The sequence below is a fragment of the Achroia grisella genome, unplaced genomic scaffold (genome assembly GCF_030625045.1).
Source record: "Achroia grisella isolate CSIRO2021 unplaced genomic scaffold, CSIRO_AGI_Agris_v1 utg754, whole genome shotgun sequence".
NCBI classification, from domain to species: Eukaryota; Metazoa; Arthropoda; class Insecta; order Lepidoptera; family Pyralidae; genus Achroia; species Achroia grisella.
The window spans coordinates 201,763-219,456 of record NW_026713011.1 but is presented as its reverse complement, the minus strand read 5'-3'; the positions used below and the strand labels follow the sequence as shown (position 1 = coordinate 219,456).

The window sequence follows — 17,694 nt, the reverse complement described above, 5'->3', positions numbered from 1 at the left end:
AAGCAATTGTGGATGTATGAAAATAATTTGCTTATTATATTGTGAAAAGATTAATTACAATGAAAAAACAAAAGAAGAACGGTCACCTTTCTTCTGGCTATAAAAAATAGTTATAATGAATGAAAATAGTGAGAGATGCTTGTAAACGTTTATTATTATATATAGAGCGCAGTGAAAGAAGCGTGTAAAACAAAATGTATATAACATTATATTTTAATTTTAAACATGGACAAAAGAATATATAAGAAACTGCCAGTCATTCTCATCGTAGGTATAACAAAACGTATTAACAAGGAGGCTTAATTTTCTACAGATTTCGCACATGAACTGCTATTTCATATTAGCCGTTATACATGTCCGTTTTATTACGTTGGTAGATTTTGTCACTGTGGACTTTAAGGAGTGTTCTGCGTTTGTGCACTGAACTTACTTTTATTACGTTGTCACGCAGCTATAAAAATATTTGAATATGACAAAGTGCTAAAATAGACATTATATTATTATTTTATTACAACATTATATTATTTACATTAGCTGTATTCCGTGACTTCGTCTGCGATTTTGAGATAAATGATAGCCTATACCAGTTCTAGTAAAACAACAGATTCTAATGAAACCTAAACAGACATTCTGTTTAGGTTCTGAAAAAGTTCACAGTCATTTATTTAGTTATTTTCCGGGTTCGGTCTTTTTTTAAATTCTTGTTTACTATAATACGCATGTATTATACATATAAGCATTCCTCTTGAATTACTCTATCTATTGCTTAAACTGCATTACAATCGTTGCGTTGCCTAATTTAAAAGATCTAAGCGAACAGACAGCGACGATTTCATTTTATAATAAATATAACAACAATATAAAGTATAGATAACCTGCCTATACATATGAAAACGTAGGCAAAACTGATGAGACAAAAAACTTACAACTCATCGACGATCTTCAAAAATAAAATTTAGTTAACAAAATTCGTTAGGTCATTGACTTTATTCCAATAAGTGGAGGACGTGCAGAGATAAACAATTTTTATGTTAATTTAACAGTAAAAAACACCATGTAGTGACAGACGTGTGTCCAGAATATTTAAATAGATTCTTATGCATTTCAAAATTCCACAGGAGCTTATAGAACTTTTTCGGCACACCATGTCAATGGAAACCTGCTTGGTGAATATCATATTGTACCTTAGCGACCAAACTTCGTTAAGTTTTTTTTAATTTTTTTATACTATTATTGCGGCAAACAGGCATACGGCCCGTCTAATGGTAAATGCCTACCGTAGCCTATGGATGCCTGAGACACTAGGCGTTTTACGTGCACGTTGCCGAACCTTAAGAAACCTTAATAAACCCTTATTGAAAACCCCATGCTATAGTCTCGTGAGAAAACAGTACAAGAACAGTAGTTCATTCCACAATCTAAGTGTACGCGGGAGGAAGCTCCTCTGAAAACGCACTGGCCGAGATCATTTAGGTTCTAGCATATGGAGATTAATTCCCTGTCGATGTCGAATGTGTGCGAACCTGTGACTTATATATATTTTATATTATTTCATATTCAAATATGAATAGTCTATTATATATATGTTAGTCTATTTATTTATAATATGAGCACAGTAGCCTGATATAAATAAATAATAAATAAAAATAAATTTAAGAGTGTCTGGTTCGCAGTGAAGTACCGCTTTGCTCTATTGAACACGCAGAGCTATTTGGACGCCAGCATCACCTTTTCTTCGAGGTGACTACGGAACTCAATTGTGCTAGATATGTCAATAAAATGTGGTCATATTAGAAGAGTTTATTTACTTTAATTTGAAAATCAAATGACAAAATACTTTATAGTAAGGTAAAGTTATTTTGTAACTTAATTTCCTAATTTAATTGTACCTTTTTTTATTTAATATGTACTATACCACAGATATATTGTGTCAAAAGTCAATTTCCTATATTGTGCCATGGTTTTGACAATCAAGAAGGCTTGATTACCCAGCAGTGGGATAGAGGGACGACTTTATTTTCTTTTTGAGATAACTAATAATGTATCAATAACGGGAAGTTAATTATGTTCTAAAAAATAAACATAAAGATTAAAAAATGAAATAAAATGAGTGCAGCAGATTTAGTATTTACGTAAAACAGTAAGAAACATCCATCTATCTATCAATTTAAACTCATAATCTTTCGCGTTTATAATATTAGTAAGATAACAAATACCCTGGCAATTCATTACTAGATGACTAAACAAGCAATGATGAGTCAAGATGTGACATTGATCACAAAAATGTCGATATTATTACAATGACTAGACAGCGACGAGTAGCTTATTGGAATATAAATGTTACTTAGAAGTAACTCAATAGAATGATCGTCAACAGAAATAACTTATGTGGACTCAACTTGTGTTACTTTATTAATACTACTATTATAAATGATATTATGACGGTTTAGGTGGTCTAGCGCTTCTTTTACAAATGATGTTATGACGGTTAAGGTAGTCTAGCGTGTCTTTTGGTCTCGGATTCGATTCCCTGATAGGTGCAAATATTTGTATCCATGAGTATGATTGTTTGTATTGGTTTAGATGTTTTCTATATATGTTGTGTATGTATTTACAAAAAAACCTATAACACAAGCTCTGTTTAGTTTGGGACTAGACGACGATGTGTTAATTAATTTATCTGAGATATTAATTTAATTATAATAAATAATATTTTTTTAATTATCCTGAGATATTATTTATTATAATTATTATAACATAAAAAAGTAAGTTAGAGCTGAGTCTCTAGCGAGTTGTTCTCAACTGAATTACCTGGCTGAACTGGATGGTAGGAATCAAAAAATATGAATTCCACAAGAGGCAGTAAGGTTCTATATGAATAAGTGATTTTGTCATTGAAAAATTCAATTGTAAATCTATTTGTTTATTACATTCTTAAGTTTGAACGGTTGAATGGATGTCGCCTGATCACTAGGTCTGAAAACTGATAGTTTTATCTTACAATACAGTGGAATGGGGAATATATGTTTGTGCATTCGAGGTCGTCGTCCCCATCAAAATCAGTCAAGAGTGTGACGTGACTTGTGACAAACATGTCGATATTATAACAATGACGTGACATCGACTAGCATTGGCGAGCATATTGGAATGTCAACGTTAGTTATATATGACTCAATAGAATGAACTTCGGTATAAATAATTAATGCGGAACTTGTGCACGTTATTCTTCGAAGAAAAATCTATAAGGCGTTCTTATACCTAATATATCCAGAGATTTTTCTTACTATACTTTACTGTCAGAGTAATATCTAAGCAGATCATCTTATATATAAAATTCTCGTGTCATAGTTTTCGTTCCCATACTCCTCCGAAATGGCTTGACCGATTCTCATGAAATTTTGTGAGCCTATTGAGTAGGTTTGAGTATCGGCCAACATCTATTTTTCATCCAACTAAATATTAGGGGTAGTCCACCCCAAAATTTTTTATTTTATAGACAAAATTTGTAGTTTCTATTTTTTAGGATACAACATACAAAAATACATACTATCCTAAATTTTCACCCTTCTATCATCAACCCCTATTTTTTTATAGCGTTATTAATTTATATAGCAAAACAACGTTTGCCGGGACAGCTAGCACTCTATAAACACCTTGAAATATATATAGTATAACATTCTTATACCTATCTATGAGGATTTAAGAGTGATATTTACTTTTACGTGTTTTTATTATACACATATAGAATATATTTTGTGGAGTAATAACGTATGTTAATTTATTCCTTAAATAAAATAGAAAATTCTTTATTCAAATAAACTTAAGTTAAGCACTTTTCAATAGTCATAATGTTTTTAATCTATGCTCTATTGGAAAGAGCATACTTCTCATCACAAGAAGAACGAGCAAGGAACTTGCGTGTTGCTATTTCAAATGATTTTAAATATTATAAATAAAAAAATAAACATGATATCTTTATCGGTGACGTTATAGTCATGTGGTATGTAAGAGAATACATGCATATGTACCTCTACACAAAATGTATACAATTTAAAAAGAAACAAAAGAATATCATTGCTCTACGTTCTACGTTCCATTTTCAAATTTATGTATTTATTTTTTAAGAAATACCTAATGGTTATTTGCGATTACAAAGAGAATATAGACTAAATGTAATGTGCCAATTTAGTTAATTAATTCTATTACAACACATTTAGTTATTTGTAATTAAATATTCTTCATGTATTTTCATCAGATCAGATATTTATATATACTAAATAACTTTCCCCTGAATCAAATTATATAATAATATACAAAAAATATCACAAACATATCAGTCGTCATCATCAGAATCTCATTCTCTTCCAATTCACACGGGTGTTAATTATATTATGTAGTTTAGTTTCTAAAATAATGTATATCGCATAACACACATATAAAATCTTTTCTTTAGTGAAGTAGATTGAAAATTGAAGCTAAATCCAGTAAAAAGTCAACAGTTTCGAAAAGAATTGTTTGATAATTGTCATCAAATGTCAGCGCGGTCTAAAAGACCTCCGTTGAATCAACCCTTTGTATGTAAATGCGATGACAGGGTTACAATGGTACTTTATGGGACACGCTTATAATAAGCGCCTACTGGTATTAAAAAAAACAGTCGTTTTTTCATCAGGCTAAAAGTTGTTTCTGGTCGAGTTTTATTTTTATTTTCAAGTTAGGAGTCGTCTCTGGTATAATACCTTTTTTATTTGATAGTAGTGCAAGTTTTTTTGTAGTGCATTAACCTTTAAATATTTCAACTTTATGGTAGTTTTAATTAATACAAATCAATGTATATGTTGTATGGCAGCATATTTTGATTATAATAAATATTAATGATTTATGATACATTAAAACGATTAGGTTTATTACTAGCTGATTTCTGACGTTACATTTATGCGTAGTGGTATTCTTTCTGAGTTATATCTATGCGTATTCAGAATAACAAGATTATAACTTTTTTCTTTATAACCTTGTAGAAATAAAATAAAAATTAACTTTAAGTGGTAACTTACACTATTGCATTAGTGACATTACATCCAAATCGATTAAACCATTCCTGAGATTGCTGACAAATTCACAGACCAACGTACAAAATTGTTTTATGTTATATTAGGTAGATAATGTTCCTTAGAAATAGTTTTTGTATTTCAAAGATCCCTTGTACAGATAGCGACCAGTTTTTTATACAACAGACTAGTTGTCAGATAACAAGTAGACTTGTCTAGTAATTGCATATAGTGATGTATTAGATTTATAATAGATATTTACATAATCGATTATCTATCCATAACCAATATATTTGTACTCGATTGGTCTAATCGATTATGGATTGATAGATTTTTTGACATATTAAAATTTATTTTATCGTGAATAATAATCTACAATATTTATTCGATTATCGATTTTTTTACCATCCTTAATTGCATAGTTTTTAGTGGTATCTACTAACCTTACGTGGCATGCAATTACCGCTCATTTTGCTCCAGCTTCGTTAATATTTCTGTACTTTGTATTACATATTTTGGTTTATTTCTATCTTAGTCTTGGCTCTTTAGCAACATGAAGCGTTTGTATAGAGACATTGTATAAAGTTGCGCCAGCCTCTATTCTCACTAAGCAGTTGATTTGCTATTTTCTAGTTCTAGCTAGTGAAATGTAGTAGGTTATGGTGGCATGAAAACTTAGTCCACAAGAATGGTAAGGCATGAGTCCACAGTTATATAATAACGAGATTTCCGTGGTGCTGTTCATGTATATCTATATAGTCAAGAATTACCAATTACAATCAGATCAATTGTCAGCTTCTGTGACCTTCTAGTTACCTAAAAATTAAAAAAAAAAGAACACTTGTAATAAAAGGCGGCGATTATCTTTAAAACCAATCTCTTATAGACAACCAGATTAGGTACATTAGACAAATGAGTATATTTATAGTTTTTTTATATTTAGATTAATAAGGCATAAAATGATTTAAAAGATATCCATTGCTTGTTACAGTAACTAGACGACAATGCGACGGCCTGTCCACACTGACACGTGATTGTCCGCCATCTTGACTGATCATAGACAAGCTGTTTTACTGGGTAAGTTATTAAATGCAATAAAATATTATTATAGTGTAACAGTAAAATGGTATATTTATGAGTGGTCGTTAAATAGGCAATATATAACATAGTTGTAAAGTGACGACGTTACCATAATCGCTAATTAAAAATTACCAATTTAATAGAAGGGTATTTCGGGGTGGTTATTATTATCTCCTCTTATTTTGCAAGCTGTTCCGGTTTGAAGAGCGAAAAATGGCAGTGACAGGGTAACAATATATACTATTTCGACATAGTCGCCAGAAATGGTAATGAATATGTTGTCTATGGTACTTATCATCATAAACACCGTCAGTTGGTTTTATTTCAAAACAAGGTCTGCTTTGCTTATTACACTGAAAATGACTAGTACTACTCACCTATACATTTTTTGTAGTCATATAAATACAACCGGGTACTTGAAAATTTATTATGGAATTTTTATATCAATTTCATTGATCAAAATTGATTCGTCATCATATGACATTCATTAAGTATTGCTTTTCAAATATAGATCATATTTAAATATGTACATGGTTTATTTATCAATAGAGCTTAAGCGTTACGCATTTTATCGCTTGAAAGAAATCCAATATGAACCAGTGGCTAAGAAAGACTAGATATTTTTGTCTAATAATTAAAGATGCAATTTTTTACTTCTTTGATTTAAGAATATAAGGCCTTTTGTGCCAACTATAAGTATATGACAGACCAAAATTTTAATTCGAAATATTAATATTATATAGTATAAAGCAAAGTCGCTGTTGCTGTCTGTCCGTCCATATGTATGTTTAAATCTTGAAAACTACGCGACGGATTTTGATGCGGTTTTTTTTAAATAGATAGAGTGATTCAAGAAGAAGGTTTATATGTATAATACATATACACCCGGGCGAAACTAGGGCAAGTGGCTAGTTAAATATAATAACGCATGCATCGTTTTTATGGCACAGAGTTTTGTTGGTAATTGAAAATGAAATAGAATAGTAATCTTTATTTAAAAATGCATATATGTAGTTATTTACTTTGTTATGTACTTACTTGTTTGTATATTAGGTGCGGTAAGTACATCTTACCAGCAATGAATTGATTTTTATGTGTTTTTGTCCCAAACGGGAAACGTACTAGTTTCAAACTTTTGTCACGATTTAAATTGTATTTTTTTTATTGTAATATATTCTTAGATATCAATAGATACCTACTCGTTTAATTTGTAACTGGTTTCATTGCGCTGTACAGATAATAATCTGGATGTCGGCAGAAACCACAAAAAAAAAAATAGAAATATGTGCGGATACAATCGTACCTGTTCCATTCGAGTCGTTAATTGCTAGGTATAGAATTAACGGACGTTGATAGTTACCTGATTGGTTAACTGTATATAGAGTTAATTGCTCTTTAAATTAACTAGAAATGTAGTTGAGATGCCAGTGTTTAAAGGGAAATAGCTTGTGTCCTTTTTTGTTGATTGCGGGTATTTTTAGTCTGGTGTGGCTTTTATATTCAATTTGCTAAACATGCGACATCTTCCGTTTTATCAACGCAACTTCATAGGAGTCAAAATTATACTCGTTTTTACAATTTTGATTAAATTATCAGACACGTCTTCTCTTGAAAAGTCTTACCTGATATGTCATAACTACATACATTCTATTGCTTTACAAATTACTAATCTCGAGGACGAAGCATGAGTATAATATTATATTAGGTAATATCAATTTAGTTTCATGAGTTGGGGTTACGGCTACTGATTAAATTATTTCCTTTTAACAAAAATGCAATGACATATGCTAATTCAGTTAGGATGAATGTGATCACTACATTGACCATAATTGAATTTAAAAATGAATCTGTATTTTTGGAATCAGGTACAATCTCATTTGAAAAGAATAAGCGCTAAGTTTTTCTTAGATCGAAAGTACAGCGAACTGACGGTGGCTTTGACATAACATAAGAGTCTGTATACATAGATGTTTGAGAATACATGTATAAATAATTTGAATTTTTTATTATAATTCTGAGACACAATGAGAACTAAAACTATTACAAGTTAACTGCTCAGTTTGGGATTAGATGGTGCTGCGTAAATTGTCCTAGGATATTATTATTATTTGATTTGAGTGTGGAAGCCCTGTATAGATGCGACAATGTAACGGCACGAAGTCTACAACATTGAACAAAATGTTTCTTGTCTCTGTTGAATTTATAGTACGACTTTCAGTGCTAACAATCCGAGAAAAATTTCTGAACAATACCACGAGGTTTTGTGCAACTATTGTTATTTAAACATCCATATCCTGAAGCTGAAAGAGTAAATATGAGAGTGCTGTTTTCTGTTTTAAACTATGGTTATGTGTACCTCCATATCCAAATATATGTATAGATATAATCCATGCTGAAAGTATCATAATCAGAGTGCTTTTTTATTTTGTTACTTTAGTTACAAAATTTATTTTTAACTTTTAGTTCTGTACTGAAAGAGTCAAATCAGAGTGCTTTTTTCCGTGTTGAAACCGTCAAAACCAGAGTGCTTTTTATATTGGTATTTTAATTAAAAATGTATATTTAATATTTAGTCGTACGTACCTGTAGTCTCAGTTAATCTGATTTTGTTGTGAATTACTAAGTTACACAATTTGATTGCATAATATTTTTCGTGTTGTCGAGCGTCATGGTCTTGTGCCATACTCCTCTGCATTACGCTCTTGTGAGTTCAAATCTATCTGATACACAAAAAAAAATTGTATTAATTTCCATTTCTAACTAACCCTCTGGTGAAGTAGACGCTGCTATCATTGCCAATACTTTATTTTTACTCGAATCAAACTTTTTTTATTTCGTTAATTTTCGTCTGACTGTAGGTCTGTCCTTCCATGAATGAAATACTGTTTGGTAGATGTTTTCCACAAGACCATTTAAGTGTTTTCAAAGAAATCGATCCAATCTGAATGCTAAGCCAGTTTTTCAAGCAACACCATCATAAACTGTAACGAAATATCACGAAGTGTGTACACATTGAGTTGTGTTACATCGGACTTGGCGTTCAGTTAAATATGGGTGTGAATTTATATCGTTGTGTCAAACCCAACATAATTCACGTGTTATTTTTAACTTGATTCAGGGAATGCTTTGGTTTAATATTATTTTTCAATTATAAATGGGTATGCTCCTCCTCGTCCTCGCTCCGTTCCTTCCTCTCCTTTCCTTCCTCAGGGAGATTCTCCATTCTTCGTTAAAATGGATGAAATATACAGAGCATTTCATTGCCTGGATAAAAGTAGCCCCGCCTAGAAGTTAAATATATTTATTTTAGGAGATTAACGGTGTAATTTTATATGTTACTGATCGTATTGAATTGTCCTAGGCCAAATAATAATCTTCACTACTCCTATATATTTATAAAAGTATCCTAGCCTGGAAGTTAATCTGTGAACAGAATTTAACAGGGTACCTTTTTTTGTCCGAAATTTATTCATAAGTATAATTGCTTAAAATGTATGTATATACTGGCTGACCCAGCAAACAATGTTTTGTCATATAAAGTTATCGACCAACGAGAGTAGAACATTATTTGTGTACTAATATGGCTATTAAAAATAGGAGTTATTGTCAATTATTGATATAGAAGGGTGAAAAGCTAAGGACTATGTATGTTTTGAACATAAAAAAATTCCGAATAATGAAAATTGAGTGGTCTATCCTCATCTTGTAGGGATTTGAAAAAATCTTTTTTCATAAGAATCATCATAACATTGCTGATCCTTATCATGTAGAGATTTATAAGTAAGGAGTTTCACAAATGTACTTTGGTGGTTGGTAAATTACACTCTTTTTAATATCTCTTCCACCAGATTCCACTGTAAATACGTAATGTAGGCGTATATGCATAAGTCCCCCATTTATTATGGATTTATTCACGTACGAGCCAACCTTGTAATTTCTTTTTGAGAAGATAGTGATATTTTAAATGCAGTATCTTGTTTTGTGATTAATTTGACGTTTCGCTAAAGTGTTGCACAGTCTCTGCAACCAATAAATCTGTACTTGCTACTATGATGTTCGTTTTATTTAATATTCATTTTGTATGATATTCTTAAGTAAATATTTATGAATAATGTTGCTTTACTTTCTATTTTTACCAAAGATATATTTTTAGATAGACCACTCCAGTAAAAATTGTCTATGGCAAAATTGGTTATTTTTAACCACAGCAGTTTAGATTATTGATTGATCAAAAACTGAGTTAAAATAAGCCTCTTTATATATATATATGATATATAATTTAATATTATTATTTTTATATGATAATATAATTTTCAATCCAAATTATACATATTGTATTGATTTATTAATTTTTTATTAATGTACTGTCCAAGTTTGTTCTGAGTGAGTACATTCTTAGAGTTTTTATTTTAAATGAGTAGTTTAAAATGTATTTTCTAAACTATTTGTTAATTTGGAATGTCTACATAGATAAAGAAATGATAAATTCTTTATTTATCAATTACAAACACATAGCATAATTGAGGTACAGAAAAAATAAATGTGCAAATAAAAGATATGGAGGCTTTTTGTGCTGCCGCAAAGGTGAATAGACGACCAAGTTAACGTTAAGCTACAGATAAATCTGTAGCGCTGATATTCTATTGCTTATTCTATCTATATATATTACATTTGTAATAAAAAAATATTCAATCATTCAATCTTTTTAATTAGCAAAAGATTCATCTAAATTGTAATAGACACAAAGAATAATACAGTCGTAACCTCTTTTCGAAGTGGATTGAATATAAGGACATAATCCGAACGTCTCACGCCTGTTAATTGCATTATAAATTAAAATGAATATTATGCTGATTATATCGGTGCATTTGCCGAGAATGACTATAACAGAAGGCGAGCTAGTTGCGTTGGAACCAGTTGGTTTACTACCTTCATTTGTTGCTTAATATGTACAGTCATCTATAATATTTTACATATACTATGTTTATAGTATATTTTAGTTATATCTTTAGTAAATAACATTTGAGATTGGATATAAAAATATTCTGTTATATTAAGTTATATCTTTTAATAAATATTTTCTTTATGATACAAACGCATAGATTATTTTTATTTATTTTTCTTATTGTGAATACAGTAGTTGTAGTAGTAACAAAGGGTATTTAAATTATATTTCTGACTGACTCTTATAATAGAAACACCTATTGACGATATTTGACAAATTGAGAATAGATTAATGTTGTTTGTCTTTAATATTATTTGTCTATGTATTGTGTATAGTCTTACTAAATGTCAAACATAACTATAGTAAATCCATACATCAAGTAAGAATTTTCAAAGTTATAATTTAAATTAATTATGCTTGAATTTCGATCACTAGCCGTCTACTAGTCAAAATAAATAAAAAAATGTAATATGTTTTTTTTCGCCTGATTTTTACTCTGCGCTTCTATCATTGAAATGCCGTTTGGTAGATATTTCCCACAAGTCCATTTAAGTGTATTCGAAGAAATCGATCCAATTTGAACACTAACGAACTCAAATTGCAGGATATAACTTGATGCGAAATCTGAATGTCTGCACGAATAAAGAGAGTTGATTGGGTATCATATGATTTCGGACTAAGTTTTTGGTACTACATTTGATTTTGGAATAACTTTTTTTAAAAACGTTATTTATCGTGGACTCCTACTTACATTCAGAAAGTTATGACTTCAAATCTGGCCGACAACAAAAATAAACTTTATAAATTTATATTTATTTATTTGTAAATTTTTACTCATATAAATATAGGTCATATACTTTAACAACAACCCCTACACTAATCTCAAGATTTGTATATAAGGAATCGTAGGAATCAGATAAAAAAAACAAAAACATAATCCGAGAAACTGTAGTAGGTTCGCTTTCTTTCCCTACCCTGCCAAATCTGGTCGAAGCCTGCTAGTGCAGCTTCAGATACATGTTCTAGTTTAGAACTTACTGCAATTCTAGTCAGGCCAAGATCTTTTAGAAGATGTTCAGATATATATGGTGTCTAATTGCGCCAATGAAAATGGAAAGTGGATTGTATATTTGATTTTTAGGATGAAAGGAGGCAAGGTACCTGGATTACTCGATGTTTTCCCGAAGGCCGGCCGTCCTCTAGTTCTTGTACGATGCTGCACCAGCACACTATGACACTTCACAAAACGCAAATATTGTCTATATGCAAATCTACTAAATCAGTCTATATATTGTCCAAAATACTAATTATAATGCAGATGAAAAACTATGATAGCTACCATTCAACGATCTCCGAGCGACTAGGTGTCCGACAGCCCGAATCTTGCCGATCGGGCTCGAGCGAAACATCTCTGTCCTTTTCAGATTCCTTGCCAAGGAAAGAGATGGATGTGGAGGGGACATAATGAAAGGAAAATAGGTATACAGGCACAAACAATATATATAAAAATAGTTTATTATGTCACGTCAAAGATTATTTCTTCTTAAAAGAAGTTATTCACCTGCGATTTCCCTAGTACTGCGGTGCTCACGAGCGGCAGTAATCACTAGCATAATCTTATGGAGCAGACTTTATACACCCTGTACTAAAAAGCTACAAATATATGGATAAAAGATAGCCTAGTAGATTTCATGGAAATCTATTACGAAACCCAAAAGTGGTCGATCTAGGCTGCAGCTGGTCAGGGTTTGACCGCGTTATCCAACATCTATAGGTACGTAGATATTACGCACCGGTGCACTCTCGGTGAAACAATGTTGTTCAGCCTTGCCAGCCTCCGCTCCTTCAGATTTCTATCTCTAGATCAATGGTACTAAATCTTTGATACGTGAAAAATTTATGAACCCTGGAAGCAAAAGAAATATTGCGAAGCCATTTTAAAAATCGGACAAGAACGGTAAATGACGCTGAAGAAATCACGTTGCATCTGTTAACATAATTATTATCGAAATATTAGCGAAAGTTCGTTAGTATTTATAAATGTTAATTGCTCTTTCGCTCAAGAAATTAGGTATACAAATAGATCATGTTCCAGATTACCACATAAGTTATTTTTTCCCGAATTTACTGGTAGCACTACAAAGCTAGTATTACACAAATTAATGAGTGTACTTGTTAAAGTTGGGCTCAAAAGGATTTGTATCCAGAGCCGTAAAACGTAATAAAAATGAGTCAAACCTTAATAAGTGACAAGTTATATTTATTGCAACTTATTGCCACCAGAAATGTTTTCAATGGATGAGGAACCACTGACAAGATTTCTTAAGGCGATAAGGTTATCTGAAAGGTTGAGAGCCAGTGCTCCAGATATTCACCGCACTGCACCCACGACAATTGTTACTACTCGTATAATAATTTATTACACTCTCTCGGTCCGTAAAAAAGAAGTATGCAAACTAGTGCCTGGCACTCTGATTAACATTTATCTTAAGTATTTTTTTTTTCACAAGTACAAACTGGTACTAGTTCAAAATAAAACATGTTTGAACTCTCCATTGCATTCGTACTGGCATACGAAATAAAAGAAAGAATAATGTTACTATAAATAAATATGTTTCTTTTGTACTCTAAGTTTGTATTACTGCTGAAAAAAAAAATATTTCACACGCCAGATTATTTACGGGGTAGGCAGAGAGAACCGAGTGCTATTTGCTTCTTTCTTTCTATACTATTCTTGCTTCTTTCACATTCTGAATGTCCTCATGTACGCGGGTGTCGGTGACTCTAACTCCTCCATCTTGAAATTTATTATTATTTCTGATTCAATAATAATAATTTTAATTATATACATCTCTTTTGTTAATTAAAATAATTTAATTTATTTTTTAAACATCATATTTCAAATTAGCTCAGCCCGCGGTTTCATCCGCGAGAAATTTATTATGCCTAGTGGTCGTTGCGTTATATTATATAGCCTATAACACTCGGGTATATTAAATCGGTATCGGAATCGGAAAAATCGGATCTGCAGAACGGCAGATTACCCCTAACAAAGAAACATACAAACTTTAGCTCTTTATAATATTAGTATAGATTTATCTATATTTATCAATATTACCTACAATTTTAATAGGTAATATACAACATAGCATGTTAATTATAGATTAAAGATATGTACACAATGATTCACTAAACTGATTAATTAGACAGTAATCTATTTACTGAATTTATTATGTACATCCTTAAGAAGTATAATATGGCGTTACATCCGTGCCAAAAACGCTATAATTTTACTGCTATCTCTATATATATATATAATAATAATATTAATCTCAGGACAATTCACACAGCGCTATCTAGACCCAAAGTAAGCCAGCTAAAGCTTGTTTTATGGGTGGGTAACTGCTACAAATACATAGATATTTTTTTCGTAAATACTTATATATATATACATAGAAAACACCCATACAAATACTCATACTCACGAATATAAATGTTTGTGTCGTACGAGGAATCGAACCCGCAATCATCGTACGATCATAGACGTAAGACCAAGTGCTAAACCGCTAGACTACCGAGGTACATACTTGAGTACCTATTTGTACATCAATTAGGTGTTTGGTTGCAACATTATAAGTAAAACTGGGACAGACAGTAAGGACGTAAATATAGTTTACACAGATGGTAGTTAGGCATTCAGTTTATGGATGTCAGTGTAGATAGATATGTATTGATATTTTTGTATTTCCTTGGCCTTGCTATTTAAATTTCTAAAAAAAAATAATTATGAATGATTTTTTTTTAACAGCCGCGCTATTGTCGGTGGAGTTCTTGCCATTTCTTATCAATCTCTTTAGTTGTTACAACACTAATGACTATCTTTTTCCTTAATCTGCTCGATATAACTGTGTTTTGGTCTTCTCCATCCCCTCTTTCTTTCTATTTTTCCTTCGAGAATATTATTCACAGGTTCGTCGGGTCGTATCAAGTGCCTTAACATATTCCTCCGCCTATTATTAATAATGTTTATGATTTCTCTGTTTTCTTTACCCCTTTGCAATACTTCTTCATTCGTTATTTTATCATTTCTATTGATATGGTTTTTTAATAAAATTGGTGGGACAATGTGTGCGTTTGTTTTCAATTATATTTCTTTCATAAAAGTAAAGAATCGCTAAATCATTATTAACTTTACATACATATCTTACTTTTTAATAAAACACATAATGTTGATTGTTCTGTGAACAGTAGATATGAAAAACACGCCTTGTAGCATGATCCGATGGCAGCTGATATTTCGAAAATTTGTATTGGCGGCCTCGGTGATCTAGCAGCAACAGCACACCTGTTAACTTCCGGTGGCCGCCGGTTTGATTCCTCACAATGTTTGTAACATTTGTATTTTTTTATTTTGTGAAAAAATCTCCAAAAGATTGTTCCATAGAGGGGTGGCAAGAGGTTGTATAGGACTTTTACCCACAAAAAAACACATAGTGTACTTACGAGCCATTGCCGGAGCCGCGAGGTCGCGTTAGCAGTCTACCCCGACTCCGGCGGCATTAGCCAGCCCTGTAGATGGTATAGAACAGACCCCATCTTGTTATTAGGGTTGTACAAAATCTACCATCTATTTATATCTAATTGTTGTTTCTTTTCATACACATGTAGAAAACCTTCGTAAATGTTTTATTGACTCTCATGCTCAGAGCAATTTAGTTTTAGCACGGACTAGAATAGACGGGTGACCGTATGTTTGGTTATTCGGCCAACACTTGTGTAAATATGCATGATGCAAGTAGAGTAGGTCACGTGACACCGCGAGACAATGCAATAAAAGTACAGTCGCCGACAGAAATATATAAAGAACTAACTATATCATCATGACTAGGCGTCTCACTGGACGCTGCAATTTGAATAAACTCATGGCAAATCTAGACCTATGCTTAACAAAAATCTGTAGATTTTACAAAGCTGAACAGGAAACGCCACTACACACTCATGCATAAACGAAATGTCTCCTTTGGAAAGTACACACTCTATCCTGAGGAGATAAAAACCATCTCTCCAAAGGCAATAGCCCAAAGCGCCATTAAAAAAAATGTGATCCGTGGCGCTGTTCAAGTGAATTTAATTAAACTACTTTTAATTAAAGTATCTATAGATTTTGATCTATGTATGAAAGTTTCGTATTGTCGTTTTTGCCTGACATAGTAACAAACATACACATATACATTCTCATAAATGTTCGCATTTATCACATTAGTAACAGAGTAGAACAATAAAATTATTGGCAGTAAAGTTTCAAATATAACTTAGTATATAAAGTTTTAAAATCTCGTATTAGATATATGTATGTATATATCTATTTTATTGACAGGATGTTTTATGTAAACAATATCAATTACAAAAATAATTATTAGTTAGTTAAATAATTGATTATATTAGATGTGAATATTGAGAATAATATTCTTGACTTAATTGAAATATGAAGAACAACAATTGGTTCAGTAACAGATACAGCGAGACATCTGTGAACCATTTTGAAGTAGGTTTATAAGACGACTGTTCCGATGTAAATGAGCAATGACCTTTTCACGAATTCTAGCTAAAATTTATAGAGAGACATTGAGACTTACTCAAACATTTTCAATGCCGAAACATATATATATGTATGTATGCAGTATGCTTTGGCATGTATAACTAATTGATAGAAAAAATAAATATATATAGCTATCTCTTGGCCGTTGAATGCAATGCGTTATAATATTATTAATAACTAGGTGTAGTTATTTAGGATTTACATTTATTATTAAGAAAATACAGCACTTAATTGTGTGAGATTTTTGAAAATTTATTAATTTATTGAGAGTTTATTCATTAAAAAAAAATCTTAATTCATCTATGACCAATTTTACATCTACTAATTTCAAAACAGGAAAGTGATTATTAATTTAAATTTAGAACGTGTTTATTGATGGCAGATTGGTTAGGAACAAATAATTTTTGGAAGTATATTAATTTTATTATTATTAGGTAGCCATTGATTATATATATGAACAGTTCTGTAACATCAGTTTATCATGTAATGCCCAAGCGTTGGTATTCCGGGAGACTAAGATGTTACGTTTCTGTACCCAGTAATTTTCCTGCCGTATCTCACCTTATAGCCAAAACATAGCTTCTAAAGAAACTTGCTTGGCTCCTGAAATAGGTAGATAAAGGTACCAACGCAGATAACTATTTACAAATTATAAGTTTAGTAAAAAAATAAAACGTAAAACAAATTTCAATACAATATACTCATGTATAGGTACCTAGAGTTACGCCAAGTCACCGGATGAGCACTGAGCCTCTAAGGCCGTTAAATACAATTAAAGTTTGTTACAAATTAAAGGCCTTAATATTACTGTAATTAGAACCGTTATCAATATGTGTTTGAGACTCGATCTCGCTCACCGGATATCCTGAGATTCTTGAAAGTGAACTGTTATAATTGATACGTAAATGTTATATAAGTAATCCATAATAATATGAGATAGTTTCCAATTTAAATTATAAACTAATACATGATTTATTATGGAGCAGAGTATATTGATATTAAGTTATATTACCTATATATAT

At 31.3% G+C, this 17,694-nt stretch overlaps 1 protein-coding gene across 1 annotated transcript in view; it reads left to right on the top strand.

Moving 5' to 3' along the window:
• The window catches only part of LOC131850371 (uncharacterized), a 116,207-nt gene that overhangs the window by 52,249 nt on the left and 46,264 nt on the right, over nt 1-17,694 (top strand). Inside the window, exon 3 of the mRNA XM_059200589.1 lies at nt 6,040-6,125. The gene's annotated coding sequence lies outside the window, so the exon portion shown is untranslated. The remainder of the gene's footprint in view (nt 1-6,039; nt 6,126-17,694) is intronic.